This window comes from Cydia fagiglandana, chromosome 13, assembly GCF_963556715.1.
Source record: "Cydia fagiglandana chromosome 13, ilCydFagi1.1, whole genome shotgun sequence".
In the NCBI taxonomy this organism is placed as follows: Eukaryota; Metazoa; Arthropoda; class Insecta; order Lepidoptera; family Tortricidae; genus Cydia; species Cydia fagiglandana.
Window position 1 is genome coordinate 5,143,710 of NC_085944.1, and position 17,045 is coordinate 5,160,754.

The 17,045-nt window shown below is 36.8% G+C and overlaps 1 protein-coding gene across 2 annotated transcripts in view; it reads left to right on the forward strand.

Moving 5' to 3' along the window:
- LOC134670096 (sterile alpha motif domain-containing protein 11-like) overlaps nt 1-17,045 on the forward strand; it is a 250,446-nt gene that overhangs the window by 97,597 nt on the left and 135,804 nt on the right. The gene's annotated exons all lie outside the window — the stretch shown is intronic.

The following is a 17,045-nucleotide window of genomic DNA, read 5'->3' on the forward strand; positions in this document are numbered from 1 at the left end:
AAATGAATGTGGTCTTTCGACTAGAAGTGGGTCAAAATTAATTATGTGTATTTGGAATATTTCAGCCATTGACTCTGCAATGAATTATTTAAATAAAATACTTAGAATACCTAGATTGGTGGATTCTGAAAGCTTATTATAAAAGCTCTCGATGTAAATTATCAGTTTATGTAAGTTATGTAAATTTTCTTTTGTTGAAAATGAGTTTACAAAATCGTTCCGCCGCTAACTTCATTTCAGCTAATGCAGCTACAGTTAGCTCGCTAATTGGGTTCTGAAGGCGTTTTATGAAAGATCTTGGTGTACAGTTTCGGAAGATGTCAAAATGAAAGTGGTCTTTCATCTAGAAGTGGGTCAAAATTAGAGATTTGCATTTTGAATTAATGATTTAAGAAAAAATCTAAGTACACCTCGATAAATAGATTCTGAAAGCTTTAGAAAAAGCTCTTGATTTACATTCACAAATCATGAAAGATTCAGTTTTTTTTCTGAATTAACAAAGGATATAATATTGTTCCGCCGATAACTTTATTTCAGCTGATGCAGCTACAGTTAGCTTACTAACTGGGTTCTGAAGGCGTTTTATGAAAGATCTTGGTGTAAAGTTTCGGATGATGTCAAAATAAAAGTGGTCTTTCATCTAGAAGTGGGTCAAAATTAGTGATGTGCATTTATAATATTTTGGTCACGGACTTGGTTATAAATTATTAAAAAAAAATCTTAGAACACCTAGGTTAATAGATTCTGAAAGCTTTAGAAAAAGCTCTTGATTTACATTCTTAAATCATGAAAGATTCAAAGCCAAAGTTTTTTTTTCTGAATTAATAAAGGATATAATATTGTTCCGCCGATAACTTTCTTTAAGCTGATGCAATTACAGTAAGCTCGCGAAATGGGTTCTGAAGGTGTTTCATGAAAGATCTTGATGTACAGTTTCGAATGTTGTCAAAATGAAAGTGGTCTTTCGACTAGAAGTGGGTCAAAATTAATTATGTATATTTGGAATATTTCAGCCATTGACTCTGCAATGAATTATTTAAATAAAATACTTAGAATACCTAGATTGGTGGATTCTGAAAGCTTATAATAAAAGCTCTCTATGTAAATTATCAGTTTATGTAAGTTATGTAAATTTTCTTTTGTTGAAAATGAGTTTACAAAATCGTTCCGCCGCTAACTTCATTTCAGCTAATGCAGCTACAGTTAGCTCGCTAACTGGGTTCTGAAGGCGTTTTATGAAAGATCTTGGTGTACAGTTTCGGATGATGTCAAAATGAAAGTGGTCTTTCATCTAGAAGTGGGTCAAAATTAGAGATTTGCATTTTGAATAGTTTGACCACGATCTTGGTCATTAATGATTTAAGAAAAAATCTAAGTACACCTCGATAAATAGATTCTGAAAGCATTAGAAAAAGCTCTTGATTTACATTCACAAATCATGAAAGATTCATTTTTTTTCTGAATTAACAAAGGATATAATATTGTTTCGCCGATAACTTTATTTCAGCTGATGCAGCTACAGTTAGCTTACTAACTGGGTTCTGAAGGTGTTTTATGAAAGATCTTGGTGTAAAGTTTCGGATGATGTCAAAATGAAAGTGGTCTTTCATCTAGAAGTGGGTCAAAATTAGAGATTTGCATTTTGAATAGTTTGACCACGATCTTGGTCATTAATGATTTAAGAAAAAATCTAAGTACACCTCGATTAATAGATTCTGAAAGCTTTAGAAAAAGCTCTTGATTTACATTCACAAATCATGAAAGATTCATTTTTTTTCTGAATTAACAAAGGATATTATATTGTTTCGCCGATAACTTTATTTCAGCTGATGCAGCTACAGTTAGCTTACTAACTGGGTTCTGAAGGTGTTTTATGAAAGATCTTGGTGTAAAGTTTCGGATGATGTCAAAATGAAAGTGGTCTTTCATCTAGAAGTGGGTCAAAATTAGTGATGTGCATTTATAATATTTTGGTCACGGACTTGGTTATAAATTATTAAAAAAAATCTTAGAACACCTAGGTTAATAGATTCTGAAAGCTTTCGAAAAAGCTCTTGATTTACATTCACAAATCATGAAAGATTTAAAGCCATAGTTATTTTTTTTTCTGAATTAATAAAGGATATAATATTGTTCCGCCGATAACTTTCTTTCAGCTGATGCAATTACAGTAAGCTCGCGAAGTGGGTTCTGAAGGTGTTTCATGAAAAATCTTGATGTACAGTTTCGAATGTTGTCAAAATGAATGTGGTCTTTCGACTAGAAGTGGGTCAAAATTAATTATGTGTATTTGGAATATTTCAGCCATTGACTCTGCAATGAATTATTTAAATAAAATACTTAGAATACCTAGATTGGTGGATTCTGAAAGCTTATTATAAAAGCTCTCGATGTAAATTATCAGTTTATGTAAGTTATGTAAATTTTCTTTTGTTGAAAATGAGTTTACAAAATCGTTCCGCCGCTAACTTCATTTCAGCTAATGCAGCTACAGTTAGCTCGCTAATTGGGTTCTGAAGGCGTTTTATGAAAGATCTTGGTGTACAGTTTCGGATGATGTCAAAATGAAAGTGGTCTTTCATCTAGAAGTGGGTCAAAATTAGAGATTTGCATTTTGAATTAATGATTTAAGAAAAAATCTAAGTACACCTCGATAAATAGATTCTGAAAGCTTTAGAAAAAGCTCTTGATTTACATTCACAAATCATGAAAGATTCAGTTTTTTTTCTGAATTAACAAAGGATATAATATTGTTCCGCCGATAACTTTATTTCAGCTGATGCAGCTACAGTTAGCTTACTAACTGGGTTCTGAAGGCGTTTTATGAAAGATCTTGGTGTAAAGTTTCGGATGATGTCAAAATAAAAGTGGTCTTTCATCTAGAAGTGGGTCAAAATTAGTGATGTGCATTTATAATATTTTGGTCACGGACTTGGTTATAAATTATTAAAAAAAAATCTTAGAACACCTAGGTTAATAGATTCTGAAAGCTTTAGAAAAAGCTCTTGATTTACATTCTTAAATCATGAAAGATTCAAAGCCAAAGTTTTTTTTTCTGAATTAATAAAGGATATAATATTGTTCCGCCGATAACTTTCTTTAAGCTGATGCAATTACAGTAAGCTCGCGAAATGGGTTCTGAAGGTGTTTCATGAAAGATCTTGATGTACAGTTTCGAATGTTGTCAAAATGAAAGTGGTCTTTCGACTAGAAGTGGGTCAAAATTAATTATGTATATTTGGAATATTTCAGCCATTGACTCTGCAATGAATTATTTAAATAAAATACTTAGAATACCTAGATTGGTGGATTCTGAAAGCTTATAATAAAAGCTCTCTATGTAAATTATCAGTTTATGTAAGTTATGTAAATTTTCTTTTGTTGAAAATGAGTTTACAAAATCGTTCCGCCGCTAACTTCATTTCAGCTAATGCAGCTACAGTTAGCTCGCTAACTGGGTTCTGAAGGCGTTTTATGAAAGATCTTGGTGTACAGTTTCGGATGATGTCAAAATGAAAGTGGTCTTTCATCTAGAAGTGGGTCAAAATTAGAGATTTGCATTTTGAATAGTTTGACCACGATCTTGGTCATTAATGATTTAAGAAAAAATCTAAGTACACCTCGATAAATAGATTCTGAAAGCATTAGAAAAAGCTCTTGATTTACATTCACAAATCATGAAAGATTCATTTTTTTTCTGAATTAACAAAGGATATAATATTGTTTCGCCGATAACTTTATTTCAGCTGATGCAGCTACAGTTAGCTTACTAACTGGGTTCTGAAGGTGTTTTATGAAAGATCTTGGTGTAAAGTTTCGGATGATGTCAAAATGAAAGTGGTCTTTCATCTAGAAGTGGGTCAAAATTAGAGATTTGCATTTTGAATAGTTTGACCACGATCTTGGTCATTAATGATTTAAGAAAAAATCTAAGTACACCTCGATAAATAGATTCTGAAAGCATTAGAAAAAGCTCTTGATTTACATTCACAAATCATGAAAGATTCATTTTTTTTCTGAATTAACAAAGGATATAATATTGTTTCGCCGATAACTTTATTTCAGCTGATGCAGCTACAGTTAGCTTACTAACTGGGTTCTGAAGGTGTTTTATGAAAGATCTTGGTGTAAAGTTTCGGATGATGTCAAAATGAAAGTGGTCTTTCATCTAGAAGTGGGTCAAAATTAGAGATTTGCATTTTGAATAGTTTGACCACGATCTTGGTCATTAATGATTTAAGAAAAAATCTAAGTACACCTCGATTAATAGATTCTGAAAGCTTTAGAAAAAGCTCTTGATTTACATTCACAAATCATGAAAGATTCATTTTTTTTCTGAATTAACAAAGGATATAATATTGTTTCGCCGATAACTTTATTTCAGCTGATGCAGCTACAGTTAGCTTACTAACTGGGTTCTGAAGGTGTTTTATGAAAGATCTTGGTGTAAAGTTTCGGATGATGTCAAAATGAAAGTGGTCTTTCATCTAGAAGTGGGTCAAAATTAGTGATGTGCATTTATAATATGTTGGTCACGGACTTGGTTATAAATTATTAAAAAAAATCTTAGAACACCTAGGTTAATAGATTCTGAAAGCTTTCGAAAAAGCTCTTGATTTACATTCACAAATCATGAAAGATTTAAAGCCATAGTTATTTTTTTTTCTGAATTTATAAAGGATATAATATTGTTCCGCCGATAACTTTCTTTCAGCTGATGCAATTACAGTAAGCTCGCGAAGTGGGTTCTGAAGGTGTTTCATGAAAAATCTTGATGTACACTTTCGAATGTTGTCAAAATGAAAGTGGTCTTTCGACTAGAAGTGGGTCAAAATTAGTTATGTGTATTTGGAATATCTCAGCCATTGACTCTGCAATGAATTGTTTAAATAAAATACTTAGAATACCTAGATTGGTGGATTCTGAAAGCTTAAAATTAAAGCTCTCGAAGTAAATTATCGGTATATGTAAGTTATGTAATTTTCTTTTGTTGAAAATGAGTTTACAAAATCGTTCCGCCGCTAATTTTATTTCAGCTAATGCAGCTACAGTTAGCTCGCTAACTTGGTTCTGAAGGCGTTTTATGAAAGATCTTGGTTTAAAGTTTCGCATGATGTCAAAATGAAAGTGGTCTTTCATCTAGAAGTGGGTCAAAATTAGTGATGTTCATTTGGAATATTTTGGCCACGGACTTGGTCAAAAATTATTTAAAAAATAAATCTTAGAACACCTAAAACAATAGATTCTGAAAGCTTTATGAAAAAGCTATTGATTTACATTCACAAATCTTGTGAGATTCAGAGTTTTTTTTCTGAATTAATAATGTATATAATACTGTTCCGCCGATAACTTTTTTTCAGCTAATGCAACTACAGTAAGCTCGCGAAGTGGGTTCTGAAGGCGTTTTATAAAAGATCTTGGTGTACAGTTCCGGATGTTGTCAAAATGGAAGTGGTCTTTCGTCTGGAAGTGGGTCAAAATTATAATATAAATAATAAAAAATAATAAAGGATATAATACTGTTCCGCCGATAACTTTCTTTCAGCTGATGCAACTACAGTAAGCTCGCTAAGTGGGTTCTGAAGGCGTTTTATGAAAGATCTTGGTGTACAGTTCCGGATGATGTCAAAATGAAAGTGGTCTTTCGTCTAGAAGTGGGTCAAAATTAGTTATGTGTATTTGGAATATTTCAGCCATTGACTCTGCAATGAATTATTAAAAAAAAATACTTAGAATACCAAGATTGGTGGATTATGAAAGCTTAAATTATAAGCTCTCGATGTAAATTTTCAGTTTATGTAAGTTATGAAATTTTCTTTTGTTGAAATGAGTTTACAAAATCGTTCCGCCGCTAACTTTATTTTAGCTAATGCAGCTACAGTTATCTCGCTAAGTGGGTTCTGAAGGCGTTTTATGAATGATTCTGATGTACAGTTTCTGATGATGTCAGTTAGACAGTGGTCTTCTACCCGGAAGTTGGTCAAATTGATCAATATATGTCTAGAATCTTTAGGGCGCTGACTATTATCAATCGTTAAATCTTTGATTATCAAAGAAAGTAAGTTTTTTTAACAGAAAAATGAAAGCTCTTGTCAATAGCTTTTACAAATAATAGACTTGAAGCGTTTTGTAGGCTAGAAAGTAGGATTTTCTTTGTTTGATAAGTACAAAATTCTACGACCAGTCACGATGCATGTTTTTCAGCTACATAGTAAAATTTATAATGAAATGTTCTTAATAGAATTGATGACATTCAACTTTTCCTTAAACTAATGTACTTACGCTCTTTTTAACGACGAAAAGAAACATTAAAAATCTCGACTTCTTAATTTGGTCGGGTTTTTGTTCGCCGATAACTTTGGCCGATAACTTCACACCGGTACCGCTCATTACCTATATTCACACATTATAAACCAATGATTTAAAACATGTACCATAAAACCTTTACGCTCGATTTCCAAACTATAACGTAACTGGACCAGATAGTCATCTGATGGTCGTTAAACGGGTATAAAAATAAATCGAAACCACATTAAAACCAATCGTAAACACACTTGACGCAATTATACTGTTAAACTATAATCAAAGTTATTATTCGTAATTATTATGTTATTAAGTAATAACTAACATTATGTACATAAGTGGTCTAAATTGAAGTAGGAAGTAGGTATCTGCACATTTTAAACTCTTGAGTATATAAATATAAAACTCCTTCTAATAATATATGAGTGCGGTACGAAAATATTGCTAGTACCGATATAAAATATTACAAGGCCTTTTACGAACATATAATTTGTACTCTTTTGACAGTACTTCATTAGGATACAATGTGAATTAGATCTAATCTGCTTTATTTAGATGGCGCATCTGCCTTAAGCGCTTACTTACATGCCTTCAATTGAATCAAAACGCTATTACAGACCTATTGCAAGACAAGTGTCCACTTTGATAAAGCGTAAGAAGGTCAAATGCCATTTTTCCTAACAAAAAAGGCCTATGATTCATGAAACTTAGATATCATGCGCTCTTTTCATTATAGTGCGCTAAAGTTGCGCACAGTTCTATTATTTTCATGGCTTATCGAGCCCTGGTCTCAAGAAAACCAGTAATGTTGACCTCGAGGTTCATAATAACGATGTATTGTCAGAGCCACGAATTCTGCTTCGCCTGAAGCGAATGCTCGGAATACGATGGAATTCAGGGCTGCCATTCCAAACGCTAGCAGTATGATTACTCGGGTAAACCATTATAATGTTAAAATAACGGATAATTGTATCCGAGTATAGATCTCAAGGTGTAATGGTTAGCCTAAGAAATCGACATGCGCAACGAGAATACGCGCAGGCGCGTGCGCTGCGTCCGAGCAGGAAGTGGCGCGATTTCTCCGCGCCGATAAATAACCGCGGGTAGTTCTAATTCCAAGCGCCATATTTACGCTCGGGTCGCGACAGCGCGTGGGCGGTGACGTAGAGTAGCTAAGTGCACCGCGCATTCCGCGAGCCTTGTGTAAAGCCATGGTAAAGCCTGACCGTTGCCTGACCGTAAACCATTTTCGCATTGACGTAAGGTCTAAGCCAGTAGGTATATGCTGCCGTATTAGTCGGTAATCCTGCTACCGGTGAGTTATTTAGCTTTGACCAAAGGTGTATCAGCGTATATCACTATTAGGTCCATATAAAGATCGTTTGCATTAAAGTGACAATACATTGATACCAGAGATTGAGATTATTACCAGACTGAGGTTGCTGTGGTATTCCATGTATCTACAGTGAGTTCTGTCACAGAATAAATAATAGTATTAGATAAGTACAGAAGATTCACTCTCTAACGAAACGCGTCTGTTACGATCAGGACAGATATGGCCGCTAGGTGGCGACAGCGCCACGCGCGGCTTATGGCTTGCCACCAAAATTGCTGTGGAACTGTACTTTTAGCTAGCTGTAGCAAAGCGACGAAATCGCGGAGTGAGCCACGCCTGTTCTGTTGGCATGCATATTATGTGGATAAAAATATTCCATTCAGCGATATTAGACCACTAAACTCATACAAAAGGTTTTTTGGATAGGAATAACCAAATAGTTTCTCATCTCTTAATATCATTCCTAACCTGTACCACTTGTTATATATGACGCTTATTGTGAGCTGAAATCCATGGATAAGTTATAGTTTAGAAAAGCGACGCGGCGACAAGCGTGCAATTGCCTTCATAAATTATTATCCCTCTGTATTATCCCCTACTCTGCACTTCAGAGACCTTTATCTAATAGACAGGACCAGCTATTGTAGGATCAAGTGCTAAATTATTATCGAATCATGTTAAATTTCATGGGAGAGATCATTTTGTAGTGTAATTCTACTTTCGCTGTATGCAACGGTACGACACGCATGTTGTACATACAAAGTACAAGTCTTGTTGCTATAAGATGTAAAACTTTGGACTAACACAAGTTCAGGTCTTGCCAACGATAGTATAAACTAATCCGGTACCTTCAGAAAATTTTAAGAACAATTTAGATGTTACATAAATATTGCTCAACTTTATTCTGATAATTTGATAAGATTTTTACGTACGATAAACACTGAAACTACAAGTAAATGTCACAATGCTTTCATTAGTTTATGGAAGTGAAAGTTCAATGCTTGATTCATAGTAAGTAATAAAAATTGAATTGCTCGAAACAATGTAAACATAGTCATAACAACATTGTAAACAGTAATGTGTAAATATAAATATATTTTTTGCAGTAAAAACATTACGCAGACACTAATTCAATCACATATTTTCCGTTTCGCATTACTACCTGAAGACTATTAAGGAAATCCAGAGACACTGGCGTTCTTTGTCCAGAAAAAAAACGCGTACCTTTAGCTATTGCCTTATGTAAATGCACCATTATGGATGACTCTGTGGGTAAGTTTAACTCTCCCCAGCCCGTAGTCGAGATAACAATCGAAAGGCGAGTAAATGCAGCGATTTCGAATGCAAAGTGACAACATAGATATCGGACGGTAAAGTTATTATGTTGCCGGTAACCGACGCTGTTGTAAATACCCTGTGTCGACGTTTACTGGTGAAGTAGGATGCTGTAAGTTATGGGAAAATTAGGTGTAGTTAATGTTGCGAATTCGCGAGTGGAATTGTCCTCAACAACTACCATGCCCCGCTTCGAATATTATGACCAAATTGGAATAAGGATCTATCAATTCAATTCAATTATTTATTCGTTCATCACAGGTACATAAGTATCTGAGTTTATTTATACACGCGTCGTCTTGAAATAGACTAATATAGGTTGGATTTATATTTTACCAGTGCAGATATCACGGTCGTTCTTGTCTACGTGACAGCGTGAGAAAACGGTATCAGTCACTTTCATACCATACCATTTACCAAAATGGTTTTTCCGGCATTGGTTGTCCGCGCATCAGCAACCGAACCGTAAGTAGTTTTTTAGTTATTTTTTAGTAGTTATGTATTTTTACATTTCTTTTTTTTTATTTTTAAATTTATTGTATTTTTATTTTAAAATTATGTAATGGGTCTATTGCCTGAATAAACATTCATTCATTCATACGCGCTCTGTTAAAAAGTGACGGATATTTTGTCATGGGGTTGATAAAGCCATCCATAATAGGCCTGCTAATTTAGTCCGTTTTATTTTTGTACTCAATGGATTCTCTTACAACGAATTTCAGCTGCAATTGTTTTTACCAAAAACTGCTCAATGGTTACATAAAAAATAGCATTAAAGTAATTGAAGACAAATCAAAACGCAAATCACATTTCGTAATCGTGTCTCACTCGCTGCACTGGCTGCTGCCGGACTATCATTTTCATTGGTCATTTGAGCCCGTGTCACAGTGTCAAATTCACGAATTGAATGTCATAAAAACAAACAAATTGAATATCTAACACTTTGCCGTGCTAACAACATATGCAGTAGCAGTTGAAAAGTCATGCAATTTAAAACGATGTTTTTCATGCAAGTACCGCAGATAAGCAGGGCACCACTGGCTCTTTTTGTTTTTCATATCATGTATATATTTTTAGAAACTAGTTACGTAAAAATAGAAATTTGTACAATTTTGGAGTAATAAATTTCCCTCGTATTTATTCGAAAAAAAACAGTTGTAAATTGAGTTAAGTATTTTCTGTAAATTTTCTTTACATTTGCAAAACATTTCCACCATCAAATAAGTACTTGTGTTGGGAAGTACTTAATCATTAAGTACATCGAACTTTGAGTTCATCTATGCTGGTTAGAGACTTATGAAAACTCGATTCCTTTCGACAGAAGAGGTCAGATCCTCCCATCAGATAATTACAGACAGAAGCTTGCACCTAAACTTAATTTTTCGCAACATCGTAACACATACCACATATTTCATCTCCTGCGTATATATCACTTGCACCATTACTCTATTTGTACCGCGTCGCGATAAAAATCAGCTACCGTGGACGAGAGTGGGCGGCGACAGATCGATTTATTGCACGCTGAACACACGCACATATCTGCTATCTTGTGTATGATTTACACAAGCAGGGATAATTGTGAACCTACTGTGAATAAACATGTTACTAATAGGTAACTATTTTGGTGAACAACATTTTTTAAGTAGAACACAAGTGTAAAATGTAAATTGTAAGTTTACATCTAATCTAATCAATTACATATGAAATTTTTTGATACCCGCATAACATTCGTTTTGGCCCTGTGATCTATTACACCTCCTCTAAACCCATTTTCGTATTTAAGTGTACGAGTACCTGATGACTTCTCCCTTTCCCTTTTCTAGTGTTTTTTTTTCTATCAGTTCCATTCAAGGGGTAGATCCAGCCAGCATATCCTGCTGCAAGGGCTAGGATGATGAAGTTAGGAGGGGGAGGCAATTTTGAGGCAAAATAGCCCTGCAAGCTCGCTTGACTCTACTAATTTAGCCTAAGCGACAGCGAGTCGGTGGAGTATGCTGCGTCACATCACACCGGCTAAAGGGACCCACTGATTAACAGTCTGTCGAACGGTATCGGCCTGTCAGTTGTTCGGACCTGACAAAATTTTGTTCTACCTGACAGGCCGATACCGTCCGGCGGACTGTTAATCACTGGGCCTCAGATGCAAAATCAATATTTTTTTTAAAGTTAAAACTCATGCTACCGGTGGGTTGGTAATTTGTTTATTTATTCTTCTTAGTTTATTATTTGTGAAATATTCTGTAATCAGTTATGTTCATCTAGTCCTTGAATATAAAATGACTACATAAATATTAAACATGTCTTTCTGTATGGCTAGAATGTGTATAATAAATAGCTGTTTGATAATGATCAACTAATTTTCACACCTGCCACTATCACTATCATTATACCTATTTTGAATCCAAATTAATTCTGTATTATTACTGAATATGCATGTAAACAACGGGATTAGAGTATAACAAGCTTCAACTCTCTTAAGCACTGACACAGAACAAATTACGCTATTCGCATAGAGTCGAGACACGTTAATTGCATTAAGTGAAATTATCAAGTCATTATTAAAATGGCCGCTGCATTTCCAAGTAGCGTTGAAAAAAGACAAAAGCTGAGTTTCACTTATCTGGAGCAAACTGCCCGCTGCCCGGTGAAAGGTGTTCGATAGTATCGCAAGGGGGCAGCGCTGGGTGGCAGCGGCGGAAGCGGGAGCGGGTTTTGAGCTGAAATGTCCTAATTAATCGCTACTATCTGGGATCATGGGCAGGCCACATTGCGCGCAGAGAAGATGGCCGATGGGGTCGAAAAGTGCTCGAGTGGAGACCACGGACTAGCAAGCGCAGCGTAGGATGTCCAGTACAAGATGGACGGACGATCTTGTTAAGGCCGCCGGAAGACGCTGGATGCGGGTCGCTTCCAACCGGTACGAATGGAGGTCCAAGGGGGAGGCCTATGTTCAGCAGTGGACGTCTTATGGCTGAGATGATGATGATGATGATGATGATCTGGGAGACCGAGCTTTGCTCAGAAAACATAATATACTAATAACAGGGAAACGCGCCGCACTAGGTCTGGATAAGACCTCGCTAGATCGATTTTTCGACCCCGAAAACCCTCATATAGCAAATTTCATCGAAATCATTAGAGCCGTTTCCGAGATCCCCGAAATAAACAAGAATTGCTCGTTTAAAGGTAGATTAATGTCATGTGTGATTTGGTTTGAATGTAAGTTCTTGAACGAATTGCATGCAAGTTCTTGAACCGCTTAAATGGGGCTTTAGGTACCGCTGCAGTATATCTGCAGGTTAAGTCCTTGTCAAAACCTTTTTAAATTGTCCTATCTTCTTATTTACATAACGATTATCAGTATACTTATACAAAATACCTATCAATTTCAAACGGATTGACCGGGAAAGTACCTTTAAGACCACAGCCATAATAGCACTGCTAATACTTGCTGTGTAGGTGTGTGTAGTGTTGTGTTCCTGGTGCAAGATTTCCAAAGCATTATCCTCTTGCCGCCCATACGTCAAACCTTGCCAAGCAAAATGAAATTTTATTTTGTCAACACAAAGTTCACATTAGAATGGAACAGGAGACCTTTTTATAGGTCTCTGTGCGGCTAGAGGTTATACATGGCTTCAAGAATCGCTCCCTCCTCAGCCTACAAACTCGTCCACACCCTATCCCCAGCCAGTCTTATGTTTATACCGCCATTGTACTTATTTAGCTTCTTTACACTATGACAGCCTATTTATTTAAATATCCACACGAATTGATTACAAAAATAAACATTCAGTGCTGACGTTTTCTCTTAGAGAAGATAATGATGAATAATTATAGGTTATTAGAGTTCAATATCTCTATAAGTATAATATATATATCTATAAGTATAAAGTACTAGTACTTTAGTACTTTCTTTGTTGATTCAACAAGTCAGCGGATATATTTTTAATTCGAAAGTGATCAAGTTCCCAATCGTCTACCAAATCCTATAAGCCTTATCAGTTGGAACTTGGAGGATTAGGCTTCTCACGATGTTTTGGTTCATTAAATATGAAATAATATTTTAAACACAGTTTAATAGCAGATCAGAGAGAAATAGAAAAATTAAATAGAACAATAAGTAAATCAATTAGAAAAGACTTAAGGAAACACAACACTAAAATCATAGTAAATACAATAGAACAATACAGAGGTCCAAAAGTTTTTAGAAGAAAGCTAAAAACAGGTACAAAGGAAATAGTGAAACTTAAAGACGATGATAACAATTTAGTCACAGATCGGGACCAAATTGTTAACATAGTTGAAAATTTCTACAAAAACCTATACTCCTCGCATGCCGGAAAGCCAACGTCAACCACAACCGATGTAAGAGCACCACCCGTACCGTACATAGAAGACAATAACATACCACCAATAATAGTTAGCGAAGTTAGAAATGCTTTGTACCATATGAAAGCTGACAAATCTCCTGGTGAAGATGGCATAACAGCCGATCTACTACGCGCTGGTGGCGAGCCTGCCCTTAATATTCTCGCAAAACTCTTTAACCAGGTCATACAGGATACTCGAACTCCAGAGTCTTGGAAAACTGCCATCGTCACAGTCATACACAAAAAAGGAGACATTTCAAAACTCGCTAACTATCGCCCTATAAGCCTCCTTTCACATACCTACAAGCTTTTTTCCAAAGTCCTCTGCAACCGCATCACTCGTAACCTTGACGAGTGCCAGCCTCCCGAGCAGGCCGGCTTCCGAAGCGGATTTTCTACGGTAGATCACCTTCACGCGGTAAAACAGCTGATGGAGAAATGTCACGAATACAACCGGCCCTTGTGCATGGCCTTCGTCGATTATGAGAAGGCCTTTGACAGTGTCGAGCATTGGGCCGTGTTTGACGCTCTTCATCGCTGTTCAATAGATGCGCGCTATGTTGATTTGCTTCGGGAGCTGTACGGCTCGGCAACCATGCAAGTTCGTCTTCACAAGACAAGCGACCCGATATCCATCAAAAGGGGCGTGCGACAAGGAGACACCATTTCACCCAAGCTTTTTACGGCGGTACTAGAAGACGTCATAAAAACGCTTGCATGGGACAAGACCGGTATTAACATCCATGGTGTATTTTTGTCGCACTTGAGATTCGCCGACGATATTGTTTTGTTTGCCGAGTCCCTGGATGATCTTCAAAGCATGATTCAAGGACTATACCATGCTTCTATAAAGGTAGGTCTTAAGATGAATATGTCCAAGACCAAAGTTATGACGAACATCACTGGCAATTCGAATCTCACCGTAACGGTGGGAGACGAAGAGCTGGAGGTGGTCGAGCAATACGTGTATCTTGGACATATTCTATCTTTCGACAAAAAACATCAGGAAAAGGAGATCTCCAGAAGAATCCAGTTGGGTTGGGCGGCATTCAACAAGCTTGCGGACATCCTCAAATCTGAAAACTTTCCACAATGCCTGAAAACTCGCCTCTTTAATCAATGTGTCCTGCCCACCATGACATACGGTGCCGAGACATGAACGCTCACTAGGGGGGCTGTGCATAAAATACGAGTAGCACAAAGAGCCATGGAGCGCTCCATGCTCGGCATTAAACTGCAAGACCGAGTGAGGAATGTCGAAATCCGACGCCGCACCAAGGTGCGAGACGTGGGGGACGTCATCTCCAAGCTTAAATGGAGTTGGGCGGGACATGTTGCTAGGCAGAGTGATGGCAGGTGGACCAAAAGGTTGACGGATTGGTGGCCACTTTCGGATGAAAGAAGCGCCTGGCGTCCGTTGGCTCGTTGGGTGGATGACATTCGGAAAATTGCGGGGCACTTTTGGATGAGACTAGCCCAGGACCGGGATAAGTGGCGTACACGAAGAGAGGCCTATGCTCAGCAGTGGGCGACTGAAGGCTAGAATGATGATGATGATGAAACACAGTTTACGAAAATTACTTGTCTTATGGATTTTTTTTTTCACACCACCAGCCTGACCATGACCATGAATCATGATACTGATTTTTTAAATGAATCACACTAAAAATAACATAAAGTTTGTAGAACTCGTCCACTGAATAAAGCCTCAAACGTGCGTAAATAGTCCTTAACTGAACGACAAAACAAGTTTCCTATCTGTGGTAGGTAATGTAAAGGCGACAACACACGATTGCCCAACAATGGGTCGTAGGCGAACCCGATGGTGAGAATTTATTGGCCCGAGCATCGTGTAAGGATGGCTTAAAAAGCTGACAGTGTGAAGTGGGCTGAATGGGACGGTCCGATCTTATTGATCGTGTAGGTATGACCTGGCTTTTATGTTAACTTATGCATGCAGGGTTATGTAAATGTTTCAGCATCTAAATGTATTGTAACGTTATGTTCTTTTTATTGTTAATCACATAAATACTTACCTGTAGGTATATTCTGAGAATTCAAAACACCATAATACGAGTGATGTACAAAATACCTCCACGCATAACTACGTATACACGTATTACATATTAGCAGTTCGCCGGACGATATCAGCCTGTCAGTTGTTCGGAACTGTCACCTTTTTCGATTAGCTGACCGGCTGATATCGTCCGGCGAACTGGTAATCTGTGAGCTCCTTTGCTTAAAATTAAAGATTCAATGTTTAACTGTCTACACGTTAATATTTCCGACCGTCGTTGCGATCCTCTAACCTCTCCTAGCTTCTCACGGTCAGTCCAAATATAAATTAATCTCTAATTGCTTAGATCCTATCTCTTGCGTCACTCCGACCAAATGTCGTCCCGGCATAAAAATGTCAAAGCCACTGACATTTGGGCACATAATCCGGAGCGGGAAAGTGATCGGTTGACGTTTAGACCTTTAGCCAGATATTTCGTGTGAGATCTCGGCCAGTTAGCGACGTAGTTAGCCTCTCTTTCGTGTCTACAGTAGCCAATATTGTGACCTCCCCTCTATTATGAGTATACACATATGTAAGGTGCTAACACCTAACCTAACCTAACCTAACACTTAACTGTCTGGCCACTTCATCCTAATAACCTTTTGTAGTTTTCCTTATAATTATTTTTTTGTTCGGTAAATAAAAAAAATGTGTAGCTGTAGATATTGGTTTTGTTGACTCCACGGTGGGTTTTTGGTGTTTCTAGTTTGACCATGATTTATATGTAATTAACCACTTAACACGAAGTTAATTTTGAGCACTTAAATTAACTCAGTCCCATTGTTATAAGATTACCTAAGTATAATTGAGTTGTAAATACCGAGCACAATTCTCGTATCCTTGAAGCTTACCAATAAAGACTCAATTATTAAGGAGAAATTCCGCTTTGTTACCTCAGAAGGCTTCACAATGGCTTGCCTTAGAAATGACATCAAACTGTTACCCTTAAGATTTATATGCGGGTCATAACAGCATTGAATGCATTCAGTGACAGCGAAGGGATTCGTTTCCAGAATGATGGACATATTACGAACGCGGTAGCTTTATGACCGCTCTCCTGATATTCAACGTAATATCTGTATCGTAATCGTAGGTCGTGAGTGCGAATCTCAGTATTTATTTGTTTGTCGCACGTTCCTGAGTTATAAAGTTAGTATACGTAGATTAATTTACAGTTGAATGATTTTAGAATCACCTTTATACTTACAAATTGTACTTAAACTTTGTGACGAAAGCCGAGCAAACGTGGTCGTACATCATAATACGTTCCGGACTTTAAGTCAATCGGTTAAGAGCTATTTTTCAACAGCAGCTCGCGTTAGAGTTGAAAGATTATAGGACGAGTGACACTTGAGGTCGATGGCCCATGATTTATCATGAGATATAGGAGATAACATGTCAAACGGCTTCGATCTCGATAAGGTACGTTGAGGCATTTTTATTGGCAGCTCTAAGAAAGTTGTGCATGTATTGCTAGTATGTAAGTATACATGAGTGCAAATTAGGTACTTACTGACATTTTATAGAGTATATGGGCCGGCTGATTATTATTCTGTTACCGATTTTTTTTTTAAAGATTGAATTTTGATGCATAGATTTTTCGGGACAAGTGATTACAGAACAAGAAGCTCTTCAAACCAGC